Here is a 15,803-nt window from a genome sequence, read left to right as displayed (position 1 = left end):
TTTGCACCTCTCGACCCCCTTCTCCTGTTTCACCCACCCTCTAGTCCCCTTCCCCTCTGGCAACCACCAATCTGCTCCAAGTTTTGTTTTATTTTATGAGTTTTGTTTTATGTGTTCATTTGTTTTGTTTTTTAGATTCCACATATTGCTGAAGTCATATAGTATTTGTTTTTCTCTGTCTGACTTATTTCTCCTAGCATAGTACCCTTAAAGTCAATCAGTATTGTCACAAATGGCAAGGTTTCATTCTTTTCTTTCTGGTTGAGTAGTATTCTAGTGTGTGTGTGTGTGTGTGTGTGCGCGTGCTCGGGCGCACACCTGCTTTACCCATTTTTCCTTCTGTGGATATTTTGGCTGTTTCCGTATCATGGCTATTGTGAATAATGGTGGAATGAACATAGGGGTGCATATATCTTTTCAAATTAGTGTTTTCACTTTCCTCAGATAAAGAGCCAGAAGTGGAATCGATAGATGATATGGTAGTTCTACTTTTAGTTTTTTGAGGAATGTCTATACTGTTTTACATCGTGGCTGCACCAATTTACATTCCTACCAACAGTGCACAAGGGTTCCCTTTTTCCACATCTTCATCAACACTTATTTTTTCTTACCTTTTTGGTAAGAGCCATTCTAACAGATGTGAAATAATATCTCATTGTAGATTTGACTTGCATTTCGCTGATGATGAGTGATGCTGAACATCTTTTCATGTACCTTTTGGCCATCTGTATGTCTTCTTTGGAAAAATGTCTATTCAGATCCTTCACTCATTTTTAAATTGGATTGTTTGGTTTTTGTTGTTGTTGTTGTTCTTATTGAGTTGTATGCGTTCTTTGTGTATTTTGAATATTAACCTCTTATTGGGTATATGATTCCAAGTATCTTCTCCCATTCAATGGGTTGCCTTTTTACTTTGTGATTTGTTCCCTCTGTTGTGCAGAAGTTTTTTAGTTTGATTTGTTTGTTTTTGCTTTTGTCGCCATTGCCTTTGGAACTAGATCCAAAAACTATTGCCGAGAACAATGCCAAGAGCATACTGCTTATGTTTTCTTCTAGGAGTTTTATGGCTTCTGGTCTTATATTCAAGTTTTTAATTCTTTTGAGTTAATTTTTGTGTTGTGTAAGATAGTGTTTCATTTCTTCTTTTTTGCATGTGGCAAAAAAGAAGCACCATTTTTCCTAGCCCCATTTATTGAAAACAGTGTCCCTTGACTATTGTATATTCTTTCTACTTTTGGGAAGTTAATTGACCATATATGCATGGGTTTATTTTTTGGCTCTCTGTTGTATTGTATATGTGTTTGTTTTTAGGCTAATACCATACTGTTTTAATTACTATAGCTTTGTAATGTAGTTTGAAATCAGGAAGTATACTGTCTTCTTCGTTCTTCTTTCTCAAGATTGCTTTGGCTATTCAGAATCTTTTGTGGTTCTGTACAACTTTTAGGATTATTTGCTGTATTTGTGTGAAAAATACCACTGGACTTTTGATAAAGAATCTATTTCCATTTATTTATATAACCTTCCATTTCTTTCATCAATGTCTTATGGTTTTCAGTGTATGGGTCTTTTACCTCCTTGGCTAAATTTATTTCCATTTATTCTTTTTGATGCAAGTGTACATGGGGTTATTTTCTTAATTTCTCTTTCTGATAGTTCATTGTATAAAAATGCAACAGATTTTTGCATATTGATTTTGTATCCTGCAACTTTACTGAATTTATTAGTTCTAACAGTTTTTGATGGAGACTTTATGGTTTTCTTTTTATAAAATTATGTCACCCACAAATAGTGACAGTTTTACTCCTTCCTTTCCAGTTTGGATGAGTTTTATTTCTTTTTCTTGCCTAATTCCTCTGGCTAAAACTTCTAATCTTATATTGAATAAAAGTGGCCAGAGTGGGCATCTTTGTCTTGTTCCTGATCTCTCAGGAAAAGCTTGCAGCTTTTCACTATTGAACCTAATGCTAGCAGTGGACTTATCATATATGGCTTTTATTATTTTGAGCTAAGTTCCTTCTATATTTACTTTGTTGCAGCTTTTTATCATAAATAAACATTGAATTTTTTCAGATGCTTTTTCCGCATCTATTGAGATGATCATATGATTTTTATCTTCCATTTTGTTAATGTGGTATATATTGTTGATTGATTCACAGGCATTGAACCATCTTTGTATCTCTGGAATAAATCCCACTGAATCATGGTATGTGATTCTTTTATTGTACTGTTGAGTTTGATTTGCTTATATTTTGTTGAGGATTTTTTGCATCTTTGTTCATCAGGGATATTGGCTGTAATTTTCTTTTCCTTCCCTCCTTGCCCCCTCCCTCCCTTCCCTTCCTCCCTCTCTCACTTTCTCCCTCCCCCCCCCCCCCCCCCCCCGTCTCTCTCTTTCTTTCTCTCTCTCTCTCTTTCCTTCTGTGGCTCTTTTGTCTGGTTTTTGTATCAGGGTAATGCTGAATTTGTAAAGTGAATTAGGAAGCATTCCCTCCTCTTCAGTTTTTCTGCAAGAGCTTAAGAAGGATAGGTATTACATTTTCTTTCAAAGTTTGGTAGAATTCACCTGCAAATCCATCTGTCTCTGGACTTTTGTTTGTTGGAGGTTTTTGATTGCTGATTTAATCTCTTTTCTAGTAATTGATCTATTCAGCTTTTCTATTTCTTCATGATTCAGTCTTAGAAGATTATGTGTTTCTAGGAATTTCTCCATTTCTCCTAGGTAGTCCAATTTATTGGCATATGATTTTTCATAGCAGCCTCTTATGATGCTTTATATTTCTTAGGTATCAGTTTTACCTTTTCTTCTTTTATTTCTGATTTTATTTATTTGGGCTCTTTCTTTTTCTCTTAGTGAGTCTAGCTAAAGGTTTACCAATTTTGTTTACCTTTTTAATGAACTAGTTCTTAGTTTCATTGATGTTTTCTATTGTCTTTTTAGTCTCTTTTTTATTTATTTCTACTCTTATCTTTATTATTTCCTTCCTTCCACTAACTTTGGGCTTCATTTGTTCCTCTTTTTCTAGTTCCTTGAAGTGTAAAGTTAAATTGTTTGAGATTGTTCTTGTTTTTGAGGTAGACCTATATTGCTATGAACTTCACTCTTAGTACTGGCTTTTGCTGCATTCCCTAGATTTCGTTATGTTGTATTTTCATTTTAATTTGTCTCAGTGTATTCTTTTTATTTCCTCTTTGATTTCTTCATAGATCCATTGGTTTTTCAGTAGCATGTTATTTAATCTCCACACATTTGTTATTTTCTAGTTATTTTTGTGATTGAGTTTTAGTTTTATACCATTGTGGTGTGAACAGATGCTCGATATGATATTTCTTTTTACCTTTATTGAGGTTTGTTTTGTGACTGAACATATGACCAGTCCTAGAGAACTTTCTATGTACACTTGAGAAGAGTATGTATTCCACTGCTTTTGAATAGATTGTTCTGTATATATCTACTATGTCCATCTGGTCTAATGTGTTGTTTAAAGCCAATGTTTCCTTATTGATTTTCTGTCTGGATGACCCATCCATTGATGTGAGTGGGGTATTAAAATTCCCTACTATTATTAGATTGCCATCAATTTCTTTCTTTAGGTCTGTTAATATTTGCCTTATATATTTAGCAGCTTCTATTTTGGGGGTATAAATATTTACAAATTTCATATATTCTTGTTATATTAGCCCCTTTATCATTACGTATTATAATCTTTGTCTTTTACAGTCTTTGTTTTAAACCTGATTTTTTTCTGGTATAAGAAAAAAGCTACTCTAGATTTCTTCTGGCTTCCATTTGCATGAAATATCTTTTCCCATCCTTTCACTTTTAGTGTGTGTCCTTACATCAGAGGAGAGTCTCTTTAGACAGCATGCAGATGAATCTGAGAGAGAGTGCCAAAATGGAGCCCACCAGCATCTGTCCCTAGACAGAATTCCAACAGACCTCTCTCCCTCTAGCAGATGCTTTAAGAATAGCCAGTGAGTCTCCTTCACATATAGTCTAGGCACTTTCCAAGCTGCTGCTTTTGTGCTGGATCTAAGGGTGAGTGGGTCTGTGTATGAGCCCATTAAGAGTGGAATCTCAGTTTCCTAGAGCCTTTTGCGTCTCCTGGTCATAAGTCCCATTCATTTTCAAAGCCAGACATTTTGAGGGCTTGTTTCTCCAGTGCAGATCTCAAAGGTTGGTGTACCTAATGTGGGGTTCAAATCTCTTACTCTTCAGGGACACACTCCATTTTATTTATTTATTTATTTATTTATTTAGAAGGCACAGATGAGTGAGGGACCGAGAGGGAGAGAGAGAGAGAGAGAGAGAAGAAGCAGGGCTCACCGAAGCTAGGGCTTGTGCTCACATGATGCAGGGCTCGAACTCGCAAAACTGTGAGATCATGACCTGAGCTGAAGTCGGATACTTAACTGACTGAGCCACCCGGATGCCCCTACACTCTGTGTTTTTGAGGTTTTGTGGGACACTGTGCCGGGGGGTAAAGAGGGAAGATTTTGGTGAAACTGTGTCTCTGGCTTTCCTACATTTTTTGATGTGGACTTTTTATCCTTTGTTGTGGATGAGGTGTTGAGCTAGTTTTCAGGTCTTTTTTTCAGAGACAATTGTTCTATATGTAACTGTGTGTCCATGACAGGAGGTGGGTTTAAGCATCTTCCTACACCATCATCTTGAACTGCTCTCAAGAAAACTTTTTTGAAAAAAAATTACAAAAGGAATACATGTCCATTGCCAGAAATTATAAAAATATCCAAAATTATAAAGAAAAAATAAAAATAATTTCTACTATTTTGTTTATTTTTATCATTTTATTTAGAAAGTACCATTAGTTTCCTACTAAATATATTTTGGTATATTTTCTTCTAGAACTGTTTGTAAATTTTTGCAAAATATGTCCAATTTACTCTTTGTATATATCTCTGTATGTCCTTAGATACACCCACACACACAGGATTATGATCAGGGCAGTGTGTAGTATTTTATCTACTTCTGTTTCTACTTCATTAGCATTTTCTGTATGTTTCTTCAAACACAGGAATTTTAAAAGCTGTAGGTTAATCTAATTATTAAAGTGAATCCAAATTATACTCCCTCTGGGTCCTAAAGCAAAACTGTCATTTTTTTTTTAGGTGAGTAATTGTTTAAAAACTCAGTATGATGGGAATGAAAGCTGGTGCAGCCACTGTGGAAAACAGTATGGAGATTCCTCAAAAAACTGAAAATAGAACTATCCTATGACCCAGCAATTGCACTACTAGGCATTTATCCAAGGAATACAGGTATGTATACTGTTTTGAAGCGACACATGCACCCCAATGTTTATAGCAGCACTATCAACAATAGCCAAAGTATGGAAAGATGGAAAGAGCCCAAGTGTCCATCGATGGATGAATGGATAAAGAAGATGTGGTATACACACACACACACACACACACACACACACAAAATGGAGTATTACTCGGCAATCAAAAAGAATGAAATTTTGCCATTTGTACCTACATGGATGGAACTGGAGGGTATTATGCCAGGTGAAATTAGTCAGTCAGAGAAAAACAAATATCATATAACTTCACTCATATGAGGACCCTAAGAGACGAAAAAGATGAACATAAGGGAAGGGAAACAAAAATAATACAAAAACAGGCAGGGGGACAAAACATAAGAGACTCATAAATATGGACAACAAACAGAGGGTTATAGGAGGGAGTACGGGAGAGGGGACGGGCTGAATGGATAAGAGGCACTAAGGAATCTACTCCTGAAATCATTGTTGCACTATATGCTAACTAATTTGGATGTAAATTTAAATAAATAAATAAATAGATAAATAAATAAGTAAATAAAAATTTAAAAAATGGATTAAAGACCTAACGTGAAACCTAAAATCCTAAAATCCTTTTGTAAATAATGTTGCAATAAATATAGGATGCACATAAAAAAAAAAACCCTCAGTCCAATAACTCATTAATGTATATTTTTACTTCCTGTTAAGCTTTAGGTACCTGCTGCGTTCATTCTTAGCTCCGGCCTGGTCTTGATCTAGTTGGCCTTTATCAAGCCCGGCCAACCCTAACCATAGATGCAATCTTTAATTTGTGTTGGAGCCATGCCATTGGGCAGGGGGTGGGTTCTTACATCTTTGTCCCACTGAGCTGCCCTGAGCTTGCTCAGCCCATGTCGCTGGGTTTTTTGTCCTGATTAACACGAAAATTCTCCATAGGTACTTGCAGCCCAGGTTGTAAAACTTTACTCAACTTTTAGGGGGCCTTGACAACATGCTTTCTTATCGCCAGATATGTATTAATTTATTTTGTTAGCCAGAAGAGCAAGTCAATAAAAATATATTGATTGCCTCCTCCATGCCAAGCTAGTAGGTGGGGATACTACAGTTGGGCTTCAATCTGTTGCCAAGATATCATTTCAAAACAGACCTCAGTAAACCTGCCACGAGCTTGATTCTGAGCGTCACCACTGCCTGGACAATCCTGTTTTGTCCCAGATTGGACCTCTTAGCTATCGATACTGCATCAAGTTTGTGATACCTTTTGGATACTGTAACTTGAACATCTGGTTGCCCATGTTTAGGACCTTGTTCTATAGCTAGGTTAGTCCCGCTTCAATTCTGGCTTCCTTTCGTAGCCTCATCCCACCTTTTGCCAAGGTTCTGGCAGACTTTTCATGTAAGCTTTCTTGGGTTTTGCTGTGAACTTCACGGCAAAGGTTCTGACCTTCACAACGTTTATAGTTTACAAAAATATCTTCACATACATTTTCTCACTCTAGTTTTAAGTCTTAAAATAGCCCTTAGAGGTAGGAGGAAAAGCTTTCACTGAAGAGGAAATTAAGAATTCAAAAGACTTGTTGATATTTACATAGTTAATAATTGGCCCCCTTAGATCTTGAACACAGACCTCTTGTCTCTTATTTCACTGTTCTTTCCATTTGAGGGGGGCTGGAGGTGACTAGCCTCTACTTTGAATTGACCTTACAGTTCATCTCAGGAAGAAGCCAACTTTCCAGCATGAAAAATTAGTGTATCACACCTCCCAGGATACTTTAACCCCCAAATAGTTACTCAAAAGATATGGGGGCGCCTGGGTGGCTCAGTCGGTTAAGCATCCGACTTCGGCTCAGGTCATGATCTCACAGTTCGTGAGTTCGAGCCCCGTGTCGGGCTCTGTGCTGACAGCTCAGAGCCTGGAGCCTGCTTCACATTCTGTGTCTCCCTCTCTCTCTGCCCCTTCCCTGCTCATGCTGTGTCTCTCTCTGTCTCAAAAATAAATTAACATTAAAAAAAAATTAAAAAAAAAAGATATGAATATGAAATACTGTATAGTTAGTAGGATATGAATCAGTGGATGCTAAGGACCTTTGAGAAACATCCCCTGAGTTGCTCCTGATCCCTTGAATACAGGGCTAGCTCCTATGTGACAATATGGATTTTATCGGAATAGACCTATCAGGGGAAAGCTCTCTATAGCACTTCTGCAGATTCACGCTGCCTTGGCTTTCTCCAGAGTAGAGAAGTTGTCCCGATGTATACATAGCGTATGGGTGGTGTCGATTGCTGCCACCTTTGCCAGCCTTTCCAGATTCTCCTTTCTATGTTGGGGATGAAGGCTTGGAAATGACATTTCCCACGTCATCTTGCTAGTAAGACTCTTGTTTAGGGTGGCCCTCTGAGAGGAACTCACTAGGGATTGAAAAGCAAACGAAAGCATTATCCTGTGAGACCACGGCAGGTAGCAGATATCGGCAGAATGGAAATGTGATTCTTGCCTTTTCCTACTTTTTGAAAATCAAAAGCATTTTTTTTTTCCTGAGCTTCTCTCCCCCAACAATTCTGTTTTGTTGGCATCGCATTTCCTATATTAAATCCCTTCCTGCTTAGAATTTCTAGAGTGGTATTTTTTACTTCCTGATAGAATTTTGACCAATTACAGCACTTTCTCCATGGTGTTGTAATTCTGGTATTCAAGTTTGTTTCTTTCTGTGGACGGGGACTCTCAAAGAGATGGATGTGTCTTATTCATCTTTGTATCTGAAAGTTTGCAGTATAAAAGGCACACAATAAATGTTGCTGAAGGACAGAGAAGAAATTCTCTTCTCTACACAGAGAAGAAATTTGAGTAAGGATAAGGTGAGCCATTTGGGAGCAAGCCAAGAAATGTATATCCTGAGTAGGGAGAACAAAATCTTCAAAGTGTTAATCTTTAACTCCAGACTTGATTTAGTTGGTCAACTGGTTGATTCAATCAGCACCATCATCAAAAAATTCTATACAAATAAAGGATCTTTATAACCAAGATGAACCACTTAAAAATCATAAAAATAATGCATTTATACATGATGAAAATCAGCAGTGACGTTCTTGTTAGGCTTAAATTCAATGGTGACATGACTTCTCGTTGAAGTTCATTAGCGGTGATCACTATGAAAGAAACTACAGATACACTGTCCAGTTTTGGCCCATGGCTGGAAGTAGAGAGGACTTACCCTGAGCAAAAATGAAATTCTGATCCCTAAGAAACGTACTTCTCAGCATGTGCTTCTAGACAAAGTCTAAACTGTGTCAAACCGTGTCAGGTTAAGCATTTGGGACACAAAACAAGTAAGTTTCTCTAGCTTAAGAAATTCACACTGATGACAAACAATTAACCAATTAACCAATAATTACAAAATAGTGACGAGAAAGTTACAGCTGAATGGGAGCAGGGAGGAAAAGCCCCTAAGGAGACAGATGGTGTTTTTCAGATGAGGGGACTGCCTTGAATCCTGAGGGCTATATTGGAGTCAGCTACTGAACAGAGGTGGTGCAGAATAAAAGTGGGAACGTCCTAGGCAGGTTCCAGGTTGTAGCCTCCCAGCACGCCTGGATTCTGTGTGGGTGTGCACGTATCCAGAGAACCACAGGTCCACATCACAAAGAGCCTCATGGGCCATGCTTAGGGGCTTGGACTTAGCTGAAAGTTCGTGGAGGGCATTAAAAATCAAGCCTGGGGGTGCCTGGGTGGCTCAGTCGGTTGGGCGTCCAACTTCGGCTCAGGTCATGATCTCACAGTCCGTGAGTTCGAGCCCCGCATCGGGCTCTGGGCTGACAGCTCGGAGCCTGGAGCCTGTTTCGGATTCTGTGTCTCCCTCTCTCTGACCCTCACTTGCTCATGCTCTGTCTCTATCTGTCTCAAAAATAAATAAATGTTAAAAAAAAATTTTTTTTTTAAAAATCAAGCCTGTATTTAAGTGAATTCTGCTCAGAGTTCAGGGATCCCTAGCTTCATTCAAGTCCCTGCCCTTGAAATTCAGTTCTATGGTGTCCCACGGGTCCCAAGACAGGGAACATGATTAGAAGGACATTTAAAAAGATGCCACTGGCTACCCTATAAAGGATGGCTTGCAGAGATCATAACTGAGAGAGCAAGAGGACCAGTTAACAAGTTGGTGTAATGGCCCAGATGAGAAGCAATCTGGCTGATGATATGGAAGCCTAAAAGAGCTCATCAGTAGATTCTGAATGAACAGATGTTGACTCTTCTTCTCTTATCTTCTTTTTTTTAACTTTTTAAATTTCTTTTCTTTAATGTTTATTTTTGAGAGAGAGAGAGAAACAGAGTATGCGTGATGGAGAGGCAGAGAGAGAGGGAGACACAGAATCCGAAGCAGGCTCCAGACTGTCAGCGCAGAGCCCCCTGGGGGGCTCGAACTCGTGAACTGCAAGATCATGCCCTGAGCCGAAGTAGGACGCTTAACCAACGGAGCCACCAGGTGCCTCTCCAATCTTCTTAAAAAAAATTTTTTTTGTATTAAAAACTTTTCTGGTTAAGTTTATTTAATTTTCACTGGTATTAAATAATATTGTGTAGTGTAATTCCGTATTTACCTGATGGTTTGGAACATATACCAATTATATTATTATGACATCTGTTAGCAGATTCTCTGACAATCAGGTATGATATTGAATGTGTTTTGAGGATGGAAGAGACATTAGTGGATTTACTCATACCTGGAACATCAAGTTGTCCTTTCTTCAAAAATACAAAATCCTACGTAGACAATAAAAGAAGCATAAAGTCAGTTTAAGCAATGTTTCTAAATTCTGTGGTTAAAAATAATTGTGGTACATTTTCCACAGGCCCACAAGCTATTCTGCTGCCTCTAAGGGCCCTGCGTAGCTTGTGCTAGGCCAACAGGGCTAATCCTTCTGTGGATCTAGAAGCTTCTGTGGAAACAATTTCTTTTCCACTCTGCAAAACTACTTGTGTTTTTATTTTTCACTGTGAAAAAGACCATTCTTTTAAAAAACCCATTTATTAAATACCGTTCTTCTCTTTTTTACCAGTAGTAAATCTTGCACACTTTCCCTTCGGGTCCATTTTGGCTCTTAGAAAGCCGGAGGTCTCCGTTTCAGAGAAGAAGAGCAGTCGCCATTTTGGGTCTTCACATATTGAATGTCTGAAATATTCTCCACTTGGGATATGGTGTCTTAAGTAAAATGTAATTACAGACACGAGTGAGAAATTAGAATACTTTGAAAACTGAGACACAGCTAGAAATGTGACAGTTATTTTTACCTTAAAGTGCCTGCTTTAAAAAACCACAAACCTGATGTGTTTAAATCCTGAGGGAAAAACAACAACAACAACAAAACAACCACCAGACTTCTATCTGGTCATTTTAAGTTTTCGAAAACTTAAGTTTAAGTCATATTTCGGTTAAGTTTTTTAAAGATGATCATGAAAAGTGTGAAGTGCTAGCTATTTCCTATTTTCTGAAGCATTACTCTACCGGAAAATCTAACTATAAAACTGGAATTCACAGAGGAGCATTACCTACCTGTGGAACACGTTCAGCATTCAACCAACATGTTAATTGATTTCACCTTCACAAAACCTGTCGAGAGGGGACACCCTGGATCCGGAGAATTGGGGGAGCAAGGGCTTGTATGAGGTGTGGGTCCCTGAACCCTGAGCAGAATTGCGCTGAATCATAGGACCGGAAGATGAATGGATCAGTATTGTTTTAAAGGCAAGGGGTAGGTAGGTGAGGGGTGGGCGTGGGGGTGGGCTTTATTCCATGTCTTTCCTTTGTCATTTTAGGACACCAAGTTTGGGGTGTTTTTTTTTTTAATGTTTATTTATTTATTTTCGAGAGGGAGACAGAGAGAGAGACAGAGACAGCGGGGGAGGACAGACAGAGTGGGAGACAGAGAATCCCAAGCAGGCTCCGAAGCTGTCAGCGCAGAGCCTGACGTGGGGCTTGATCTCACGAACCAGGAGATTATGGCCTGAGCTGAAATGCAGAGTGGGGTGTTTAACGGACTGAGCCACCAGGCACGGCTCCGAGTTTCTTAATATGAGCAAATGCATGGTGGTGTTTGCTCCGATTCTTCATGCTGTAAATAACGTCTTCTCTTGCTGTGATTCCACACAGCTGGTCAGACTGGTAGGCTGACCACTGGATGCCATTTCGATATAATAAAGTACTATTATAGTAATATTTGAAAATATCATGTTGAAGCTTATTGTAACAAACCGTAAGGATTTCCCAAATTACTTCCGGTAACTCAAGATTCTTAGGTAGCAACTGGATGGGGGGTGTTGGTTGGAAATAGGATTTTCCTCTGAGGGTTAAATAATAAGCCAGTTCGGAAGTGTACAAAGTCACCAGAAGAGACAGACTGTGGCCTACTTGCAGACGGTGACATGATTAGAGGAAGTGGGCCAGTCAGAGGGTGGGGTAGCGACACAAAGAACAGGCAGGGTCTCAAAGGCAGACATGGTCCATCTAAATACCATGTGCAAGGAGGCAATATCCTGGACTCCTGCTTACAGGAAAAGAAGACTTGAGCACTGGAACCTGGAGATGGGTATATCCCACCACACCGAAGGGGGATCTGTCCCACGAACTCAGCCACTAGCTTCCCTTGATCTGATTCCGGGCTTGCCAGGCTTCCTGCTCATATGGATTCTCATGGGGTGAGCCTCTGAGAAGTGGGTGCACTGACCAGACGGGGCGAGTGTTTGCACCTCTTTGGTACAATTGTTCTCACGTAAATTACCAACACACTAGTATGTCTCTGATCTTGGTTTATATGATATTGCCTCTGGGAGATGGAGCTTTTATGCCGAAAAAGGCCCGTTGTGATAATCAATGCCACCTGGAGGGGTTGCAGATGACCAGCTGGTCACCCGCAGAAGGCACCACCTGCCTCCTTCTTCAAACACCTCCCTTCTTCAAACACCCCAGGTACACACTGTAATTGTGTTCTCTTTCCCTTCGTTGCCTCTGTGAAAAGAATGCTCTTTTGGCTACTACGGATTCCAACTCCTGGCTACATATTAGATTCACCTGAACTTAAAAAAAATCCAACACCCAAGAGTGCCATCTCAGGCCAATTAAAGGTGGAAATATCTGGACCTTGGCATGGTTTAAAAGCCCTCTGGGTGATTCGAGCATGTCCTCAGGGCTGAGGGCCATTAGCTTAGTTGCTGACAGAAAAGGACATTTTTTGATAGGATGGGGTGGGGGGGAAGTTCCATAATATATTTTAGAAAACATGTAATGAACATTTTACAGTTGAGAAAACTGAGACTCAGAGACATGAGACAATTTGCTCAAATCTGAATAACTGACAGGCAATGGAGCCAGGGCTTGAAATTAAATTTCTTTTTACAAAATATCAAGTTCAATATCATATCAAGTTCAATATCCTATCATACAATATGATATCTGGAAGAACGCAGAATGCAAGGAAGGAATTCTGCCAGATTCTGGTGAAGGGAGAAGGGAGAGGGCAGAGGAAGGCAGAAAGGGCATCCAGAAACATTTCCTAAGAAAAGGCAAAGAGGTAGAGAAATTTGCAGAATGTTCTCTACAGCTGTCTCCAAAGTGTGTGCATAAGACTCACCGGGGCAGGGATCTCTGGGTGGCTCAGTCAGTTAAGTGTCCGACTTCGGCTCAGGTCATGATCTCACGGTTCATGGGTTCGAGCCCCGCATCCGGCTCTGTGCTGACAGCTCAGAGCCTGGAGCCTGCCTCAAATTCTGTGTCTCCCTCTCTCTCTGCCCCTCCCCCACTCATGCTCTGCCTCTCTCTGTCTCAGAAATAAATAAACATTAAAAAAAATGGTTAAGATGGTGGGGCGCCTGGCTGGCTCAGTCAGTTAAGTATCTGACTTCGGCTCAGGTCATGATCTCATGGTTCGTGGGTTCGAGCCCCACGTCAGGCTCTGTGCTGACAGTTCAGAGCCTGGAGCCTGCTTTGGATTCTGTGTCTCCCTCTCTCTCTGTCCCTCCCCTGCTTGCACTCTGTGTCTCTCTCTCTCTCTCAAAAATAAATAAACATTAAAAAAATTAAAAAAAATTAAGAATCACAAAATGTAGGGATTTCAAAACACTGAGATAAGGATGAAGTAATATTCTAAAATAATAATTTTTTATTAATGGTAAAACACCTTTTGCTCTCAAGAAGAAGAAATAAAGTTAATAAATATATGTCATTGTTTTGTTAAAGTCATTCTATCAGTTTGCAATAAAGCCATAACAAAGTCTAAGTTTGCTGTATTGTGATCCTTGATGTTAATGACTGCCAGCCGCTGGAAAGCACACCTATAGACTATTGAAAAACAATAGAAAGCAAAAGAAAAAGAAAAAAGCTGTCGCGCTTCCTTATTCAGGGTGAATTACATTTCATTCCAGCTGCCAACTATGCCATGGTGTTTCTTGAAACTCAGCTAGTACACTCCAATCTTTGAAGTCAGTTAGTTGGGAAGGCGTAAAGCTATGTTGATATTTCCAACAAATGGGTTCGAATCCCCTGAAACTCTTCATTTGGATAAGTGTTTTAAGTTTATTTATTTATTTTGATACAGAGAATGGAGGAGGGGCAGAGAGAGAGGGACGGAGAGAATCTCAAGTTCTGCCAGTGCAGAACCCGATGTGGGACTTGACATCACAGTTTATGACCTGAGCCAAAACCAAGAGTGAGACCCTTAACCGACTGAGCCATGCAGGGGCCTCCATTCGGATAATTTTTATTTATTTATTTTCTAATGTTTATTTATTTTTGAGAGAGAGAGAGAGAGACAGGCTCTGAGTGGGGAAGGGGCAGAGAGAGAGGGAGACGCAGAATCTGAAGCAGGCTCTAGGCTCCAAGGTGTCAGCCCAGAGCCCGACGTGGGGATGGAACTCACGAACCGTGAGATCATGACCTGAGCCGAAGTCGGACGCTTAACCGACTGGGCCACCCAGGTGCCCCTGGGTAATTTTTAAACAGACTAAAAATTATGGTCTCCAAGTTTAAGTGTACAGATGGGAAAGTTTATAGGTGGCACACCTACATCAGTTTTGGCCATAAAATCGTGTAACATGGGAGAATTCGAATGGAATTTGTCTCAACCTACAGGAAGCAACTGAATGAAGGTGCCATTGCCACCCCCTCTGAGCTGAGCAACTCACAGGTCCTTCAAGACTGCTCAGGTGACAGTGACTTCCGATGTTGATAAAGGAAGAAAACCGGTGGTAATTCGTGTATCGAATACTCGCATAATGAAGTCAGAGGTTTCCCATTTTCTTCCTGTGTCTTCTGTTGTGGGCACCCAGCTTTGGGAGCAGTAGAAAGGCACCAGGAAACCTTAATTGGAGGAGAAGCATCCCCAGGTCTCTGGTTTACAAGCATAGGTGACCAGTAAAGTTACTGGGAGGGCCAGAAAGGGGATAGCAGAGGCAAAAAGACAGAAGGAGGCTGGGGCCCAGGCCGGAGTGGTGCCAAGGAGGGGAAGGGGTGGATTGGAGGGACATTTTGGAGATACACTTCACGAAGTTTGGATGTGGAATGAGGGGAAAACATCTAGAGTGGCCAGGAAGATGGCACCCTTCCCTGAGTATGAAAGGAAGGACGCAGGGATAGACTCTTATGAGTTCAATTTGGGACCGTATGACCTTCTACCCTTGTGTGTTACAAAGGTGACATTTCACAGCCCTGGAAGTGGAGATCCGGGCCAGTTGAAGCAAAGCCAGCGTCTCTTGTCTCATTTCTCAGCCCTCTGTGTGATGAGGTTCTTTGGGGTTTTTTTTTTTGTTTTTTTTGTTTTTTTTTGGAGAATCATCCATTTCTGAGACTCTGAAGACAGCCACTGATTGTCTCCACCTCAGAAGAGTAACGTACACGCCCCAGCATAAAATTGTGCGTGTGCTTTCTAGGGCCCCCGGTCCGCGGAGGTCCATCCACAGCTCCAGATTGGAGCCCAGCGCTGACTGGCAACCTTGCCATCCTCCAAACGTGCCTTATGTCCCCGTGGCTGTGCCATTCTTCTGAGTCAGAGATAATTTGCTAATTATAAGTCACTTCCTATTTTAGAAGCCCTGATGACTTATGGTCAAATGCTCATGTTCATCATGCTGACTAAAGAATTGTAATTTTTAAACCCGGGTGAGAGATGGGAGGAAGAACAGACAGAAAGAGGGGAGGTGAATTTGAGGCTTTAGATTCCTCTGGGAAGGCATTCAGGTAGCTCATACAGGATGCGACTCGATGGGACACACAGCTCCACCTGTATGTGATTCTTGCCTCATGGAACCTGAGTTGAATACAAAGTACGGTACAGAAAAACAAGGTAGATTTTTTTAATGTTTATTTATTTTTAAGAGAGAGAGAGAGAGAGAGAGAGAGAGGCAGAGCACGCGCGGGGGAGGGGCAGAAAGACAGGGAGACACAGAATCCGAAGCAGGCTCCAGGCTCTGAGCTGTGAGCACAGAGCCCAATGTGGGGCTCCAGGCCACGAACCGCAAGATCATCACCTGAGCCG

This window comes from Neofelis nebulosa, chromosome 6 (genome assembly GCF_028018385.1).
Source record: "Neofelis nebulosa isolate mNeoNeb1 chromosome 6, mNeoNeb1.pri, whole genome shotgun sequence".
In the NCBI taxonomy this organism is placed as follows: Eukaryota; Metazoa; Chordata; class Mammalia; order Carnivora; family Felidae; genus Neofelis; species Neofelis nebulosa.
The sequence above is the reverse complement of the archived record's forward strand: the minus strand, read 5'-3'. Positions refer to the sequence as shown.